Source organism: Poecilia latipinna, unplaced genomic scaffold, assembly GCF_001443285.1.
Source record: "Poecilia latipinna isolate Pla-1442-1.1 unplaced genomic scaffold, P_latipinna-1.0 Scaffold2215, whole genome shotgun sequence".
NCBI classification, from domain to species: Eukaryota; Metazoa; Chordata; class Actinopteri; order Cyprinodontiformes; family Poeciliidae; genus Poecilia; species Poecilia latipinna.
The window spans coordinates 109,360-116,306 of NW_015114831.1; the positions used below are offsets into that span (position 1 = coordinate 109,360).

A 6,947-nucleotide genomic window follows, 5' to 3' on the forward strand; every position below is an offset into this window, starting at 1 on the left:
ACAGGCCAGGAGGGGAACAGGTTGGTTTGACTCAGAACCACAGCAGCTGGAGGTGGAGCAGATGATGGAGTTCTGGTTCCCCAAAAACTCTAAGTGAAAAAACCCAATTTATCCCAGTTTGCCTCATAAAGTCTAATTTAAATCCACTCAGAGCCACTGCAGGTAAAAGCAGAACTCTGGACTGATTTAGTTACTGCTAACAGCAGCAGAGCAATAAAAGCTTATTTCATCTAATTATTCCTGGACAGGTGAAAAAATGACTCAGATTCTCTGTTTGGCCATGAAACATAACAGAATAAATCAAGTTTCAATGCAGTTTTAGTGCTGAGCTGAATCTGCATTTTCTATACTAGAAAAACTTTCTGTGAATCCGTCACCAGATGAATCACCTTCACTGAAACTCACTTTGTGTTTTTACCGTTTAAGCACTTTGTATTTGTATTGCACATTGAAAATGTGCTGTATAAAGAAAATTACCGTTACCTTTTCACCTTTTATTCCTCTAACTGCCCACTTTCACTCCAGGACCTGGAGTCAGACAGCTTTTCCTTCCACCTGGTCCGAAGGAGCGACTGGACTAATTCTGCAGAACCTGGACTCAATCCGGCGCTTTAATCCGATTTGCATGTTGATTCTGGGTTGAGCATCAACAGGACGCAGCTTTCAGAGCCGCGCTCACCTGGACGCCATCACATCAGCCACTGCATGCCGAGAGATTTATTTGTGCCCGTGTGGTCCAGAGGCCCGCCCACTGAGGGTTGGCATGGCGACATACATCACGCTGTGACCTCATATCCTGTCTGAAGGTGCGTGTCTCTGCAGGGACAGAAAGGCTCTAAAAGTTGTTCTGACTTCGTCCTTGGAAAACTTTGTGAACGTTTGAACAGAGATTTTATTAAAAGTCTGACTTTGAGCTTTTGGAGGTTTTTAGATATTATTTATTCTTAAAGTTAAATTTCTTTACAGTTTCTACTTTGTGTGGAAACCTGAAAACATCTGATGTTCAGTCAGCAGATGTCCTGAGGTGAACATAACCAAACACCAACAACAGCTGGATGTGGCGGTCGCCATGGCGACGGCAGGTTGAGGATTGACTGGATGTTTTCTGATGGAAAAACTGGTTTTGTGTTTATTTTTCTGTTGCCGTTACTCAAATCGTCGGCCATGTTTGTTTACGCTGAACTCCCGTCTGATCTCGTGAGATTTCCCGTCTGAATGTTGGAGTGAAATCTGTTTGTTTTTGTGGCTTTTTGCGCCACTGCTGTCATGTTTGGAAACATTTTAAATTCCTGCTGGTTGCGTTTTTTACCAAACAGAAAGCAGAGTCAAAGTTCAGGAAGGGAGTTAAAGAATTTGCTCAGATGATCGTTTTTTATGAAATACAGGCAATATTTCAGTTTCAGTGGATAGAACCTGATTGCTCCATACGAACCCAGACAATGAGTGTAAGAGTGAAAACAACCTGAGAGGTCTGAAAGCCGCCGTCTGCAGCAACACAAACGAGGCGCCACAGCGGCCAGAGATGGTTGGCCCGGCTCTAAAGGGATTGAACGGGAATCAGACAGGATGCTGGACCGGGCCTGGTGTCGGACTGGTAACGCTCCAGCTGTGAGCTGTCCCACACTGCCAGCCCATAATACCCAGAATCCTTTGAGGGAAACACAGAGCTGCTGCAGGACGGCACTCAGCTGACCTCCTAAGAAAACAACTGAAATGATAAATATTCCAGGAGAAACGTCGTTTTTCCTCCTGAAGTTTAATTCTGGGACACCTGCAGAGTTTGAGTTCAAGTTATCGGATCAGCTTAGAGTCGGACATTTTTCTCCAGTTTTGATTTCAAAATCAGGAACACGTGAAATTAATAAATGTATTCCAGTTAAAATGTCATAAATATAAACCAGAGTTGAACCTTTTCTCCTCCTCACTGCTCCTCTAGACTAGCGGCAGCAGCAATTAGCAAACGCCTGGAGGAACTGCACATCTGGTTGTAAACGGCATCATGGAGCAGCTTTGCTGTGATGACAGAGCAGATTTTTAAATATATGGTGTGTTTAGTTCTGGTGACCCAAAAGGTTTCATCATGAACCAAACAAAACCAAAGAGATGCGCTTCCTCTTTGCTTTGCTGTTATAAACTGTCCAGGTGGATTTAGAAATAATAATTGTCCTACTTAAAGTTTGTTCCAGTCATCAGTTTATAAAAACTCCAGGAAAAATGTCCGAGTTCTTCGACTGACAGAAACGTCGGGGCTTCTGCTTTATTCTGTTTGTTTGTCTGATATCAAAGAGTTCGGCTGCTTGAAGAGTCGAACAGATCAATCCGAGATCTGAAGCAGACATGAAAGGACCGAAGCGAATCAGCAGGAAAACTCCTGAGAGGAAAGAAATCCGGACCGATTCCCGCTTCATCTGAAGGAGGAATCTGATTCCCATCAGTTATGATGATTGATATTTCATCCTGCAGGACGAGGCAGAAAACAGAAAACTGATGATCAACAGGAAATGGTTTCCCGAATCCTTATTGGAGAAAACTTCAGTTCTGAGATTTTCATGTAAATGTCTGTTAATGGGTGAAGAAACGCAGACAGACCTCAGGTTTTAGTGATGTAACCACCAACATGTTCAAATGTTTAAACGCTGATGTGAGATTTATCTTTCTCCTGATCATCAGAGGGAAAACACTGCGATAGCTTAGACACAACATGAGGACGTCTTTCAGTGAAGATGTCCGAGTAGAAACGGATCGGTCCACGTTACTCTGGCTCAGCTCATTGCAGAGACCAGATCCTGAAAATGGAAAACCTTCCCACAGTCAAAGTCTGCAGGATTAACAGAAACCAACGAGACGAAGAAACAGCAGCAGAGTTTACGATTCATCACCCAGTCTCTGTGGAAATGAGCAGAAAGGATTCGGTCTGTTTCCCTCCTTCAGTCCGGTCGACCCGGTTCTACTGGACCCAGATCATCTGCTCCACCTCCAGCTGCTGTGGTTCTGAGTCAAACCAACCTGTTCCCCTCCTGGCCTGTGGGGGCGCTGCACCAAGAACCACTGAAGGAAATCGACACGAAAATCTCTGAAGACACTGAGAGCAACTTCCTTCTTCACCAGATGGAAACAAGATGGAGGATTTTAGCGGTTGGAGGATTTCTCTTTAGGCTAAAGACCAGGAGCCATTTCTGCTGCTAGCACTAGGCTAGCAGGTTAGCTTTGGGTGAATTTACCCAGAATGCCCTGCGCTGTAGTCCACTTCCTGCTTTTGGAGCGGTCTCTGGTCCGCTTGGCTTTCACATTCAAACCGAACCAGAGTTCACTTCAACCGAACCCAGACCGAGACTTGGAGGACCAGAAGTCAGAGGTCAGTTAGCATTCACACTTCACCAACTGGGCCGGACTTTGACTAGGCAGACAGACTGGTTAAAGTGGACCGAACTGGGCCGGTGTGAATCATCCCTAAAGTCTGTCAGAATTGATTCGGTTCAGGTTGAGACGGATCTGAATGACTGGAGGAAAAGACGGATAATCAAACATTTTCACTGTTGGACTGCTGAATATATCAAAACTAAATTATTGTGTTTCGAAACATTTTGTTGGCTCTCTGAACCAATGAGAGGATAGCTGGTCAAGATGCAGCCAATCAGAAAGCTGAGGACTGCTCAGTATGAAAGCATCAGATAAAGTAGAGCCTTCAGCACATGAACCTGATCTCAACATGATTTTAACTGAATCTGAACATGTTCTAAACATAAGGTGACGATGACGGTTCTGATAGATGAGACTCTGGTTCTGTCTGGTTCTGACAAGAGGAAACAACCACTTGTTTCCTCCATCAGTTAATATTCCTGAGTATTTTTCACCTTCCTGCTTAAATAAAAAAAATGTGATTCTGCCCTGAAAAAAAGAGAATGTTTTAAATTTCCTTCTCCTGTCTGGCTCCTTCTGCTTGTCTTCAGTCGCTCCTCATTTCTCCTCTTCATCTCTCCTTCCGCCTCCTCCTCTCTGGAACAGAACTGAAAATAATTGGTGAGGTGTCTAAAATGCTAATTGTTTGGGTTGCTAATTATCCCAACATATGCTGTTTGAAGTGTCTCCCTGTTATTTGCAGCTTTATGTTGCAGGCAGACGACGGCTGCAGGACGTTTCAGAGTCTGGTCGGGTTTCTGCGGCTGAAGCAGCTGGAAGATTCTGATCTGGAGCTTCATGGCTGACGGACGAAACTAAACATGATTTAATATTTAATAGCTAACGAGTGAACAAACACGCAGACAGAAACATTACTGATTATATTTAGAAAAAAGGCAAAGCAGGATGGATTCTGGGAAAATATTTCATTTCTCCTCAAAGACTTTCCTTGATGGCTGTTGGTATTTATTTTCCTCATTCCAGCCTCTCTGCATCCACAGATCAGGGCTGCTGTGCAGCTGAAGGTCTGGTTGGGCAAAGACTGCCAATTAATAAATGTCAGCAGTAATTATTAACAAAATTAGTAATTATATCAAAGTTACCAAGTCAGGGCACCGCCTGATTACTGGGAAATAAATAGTTTTCATTCTCAGTGTGTGCTTATGAATATCTGCCTGATGAAGTTTAGATATTAAATAACAGTAGAAGAAGAAATGAGTCCAGCCCCGAATGACTCACGTGAAACAACCTTTTTCCTAACAGTATTAGCAAAGCTAGCTGCTACCTTTAGCATTAGCAGAATGTTTAGCTGAACACAAATTAGCCTGTTTTGAAGGACTAATTTTACAGTTTAATGAGAGGAGAAGAAAACAATACTAATAACACAAATTAACATTACTAAGCTAGTAAGTGGGGAAAGCTAGTAGTAGGGTAAGCTAATGACTTACCATTCCAGGAAAAGTGTTTATCTGTCATTAGCAGCAATGCTAACTAGCATTAGCATTCATGTCAGGCTCTGTTATTGGGAAGAAGCTGTAGTGTAGCAGAGAGCAAGAGGGAAGCTATGAGCAGCATTTACATGAAGATGATTGGCAGTGCTGAGACCCTCCTCCTGCCTCTGATTGGTTGGTTGTGACGGCGGTGGGAGCAGAAGGAGGTGGAGGAGATCATCGTCCCGTCCCACACTGTGGTGGATTTAATAAATATGTAGAAAACATATTTTATTTGTTTGTAGAAACAAAGCTTTTCAGCTGCCAGCAATCTGATAACATCTTTTTTTTTAAAGGTGAAGCGTTTTTTATATTTACAGGTTTTGATTAGTTCTTTAAACCTCAGTATCTGTTAGAAGCTGCAGGCCCCTGACTCTGCCTGGGGCCCTCCAGTTACGAGCTGATCCGACCCATTTAGTAGAGTAAGGTGTGATTACATCCTGCAGAGCTTAATTTAGATGGCAGCCGGGGATCGTCTGGTCTGCTGGGGGCTTCTTATTAAATCTATGCAGAAATCAATGAGAGGAGTCCATTGCTCCAACATGATTCATCTGGTGTTTGGTTAATCTGTCGACTTATAATGTGGTGGAAGCCATCACTGTTGTTGTTCCTATTAGATGAAAGTAAACACAGCTCACCATGAGTAATAGGTTGTGACCTCCCTACACACACACACACACACTAAAACAGACACTTTTAATCTCAGAGAAATATGTGCCCACACTCACACAACGTAAAAGGGAAATATGAACCGAGTTGAACAAATAAAAGGAGTGAAGTGTGAATGCAACCTAACCGGATCCGACCCACTCGACACAGAAAACAAATTCACACCACGGACATTTTTATGAATTATTACTGTGTCATGATGCACACACACACATTCAGACGTGGCGGTACGCAGAGCGGCTCCCAGCAGGCTGAGAGACTAAATGAATGAAGCAAACGTCACGTCATCAATCCACATTTACCTCAACACACAGAACCGTCATGGTGCAGTTCTCCACCCAGACTGAGGGGGCGCTGCTGAGTGTTAAATCTCTGCCCATGTAAAAATCACAACAGATAATTTATTCCCATCTCTGTCATCCTGCAGAGCAGCTTCATCTGACAGAATCTGACATCGTTAAAGCTGCTCTGCAGAGGTCAGAGGTCATTCAGAGGCGGCCTCTCACACACCTGATGGTTAAGAGGCAAACTGAGACTTATCTGGGTCGAAGGTGTGAGGTCTGTGTTGTTATCGCTGCATCATTAATATTTCATGTCAGAAACAGAAACCTTCAGCAGTTTTACTGTTTTCTCTTCCTGCGGTTCTGATTTAATCAGATCAACAACGTTCAGAACCTTCTGGATCTGCGGTCGGTACCGGTTCCTGTGAACATCTCGGGTTCAAAGGTTTTTCTATCGCGATAGGTCAAAGTGCAAACAAAAAAACATGATGGAAGATGAACTGCCGTAATGTTTTTGATTTTTTTGTCTTTTTGCCTGAAACCTGATCAGCGTCGATGTTCCCTGATCTGCCGCGCAGCAGACAGGCTAATCTGCTTTATTCTTAGCGTCGCCTTGCTGGAACCCGACGACTAATCTGACAGCCGTCATCCATTCTGAATGAAAATTACAGTGATTGCAGCAAACAGGAGTGTGACAGGTAATTACTGGGAGCGTAACGAACACAGGAAGTCAGACAAAACTCTGTTCTGCACTTCCTTTAACACCAGACACGTCGTTCTAAAACCAGAGAATCCGGTTCCCTGTAATTTAGGGCCGTGAAACCGTCCACGCTCTCAGATAATAGAGTAATAACAGCTGCAGTGAAAGTTTGATTGCAGAGCTTCAGACAGATTGTTTTACATCTTTTCTGCTTTCATTTAATTACAGAACGGACAGCTGCAGAGGAACGGGGCGACAGCCAGCCAATCAGAGCCTCGCTCTGCATCACTTCCTCCTGGTTTCCTCATCCCATCATGGCTTCATTTCCTCGTCTGATCGAGACTCCAGGTGAAGCGACGCCATTCGGCTGCTTCTCCCTGAATCCTCATGGAACAGCAGCGAACTGCT

At 43.8% G+C, this 6,947-nt stretch overlaps 3 long non-coding RNA genes across 3 annotated transcripts in view; 1 reads left to right on the top strand and 2 right to left on the bottom strand.

Annotated features, from left to right (window-relative positions):
- The window catches only part of LOC106936780 (uncharacterized), a 16,257-nt gene extending 11,666 nt beyond the window's left edge, over positions 1-4,591 (top strand). Inside the window, exons 2-3 of the long non-coding RNA XR_001422218.1 lie at positions 526-806; positions 4,116-4,591. This is a non-coding gene — a long non-coding RNA (uncharacterized LOC106936780). The remainder of the gene's footprint in view (positions 1-525; positions 807-4,115) is intronic.
- Positions 1-6,947, bottom strand: part of LOC106936781 (uncharacterized) — a 15,354-nt gene that overhangs the window by 7,803 nt on the left and 604 nt on the right. The gene's annotated exons all lie outside the window — the stretch shown is intronic.
- Positions 3,155-3,731, bottom strand: LOC106936782 (uncharacterized). Its single transcript, XR_001422220.1, has 2 exons — positions 3,693-3,731; positions 3,155-3,649 (listed from the first exon to the last, which is right to left on the bottom strand). It is a non-coding gene; the product is annotated as an uncharacterized LOC106936782 (long non-coding RNA).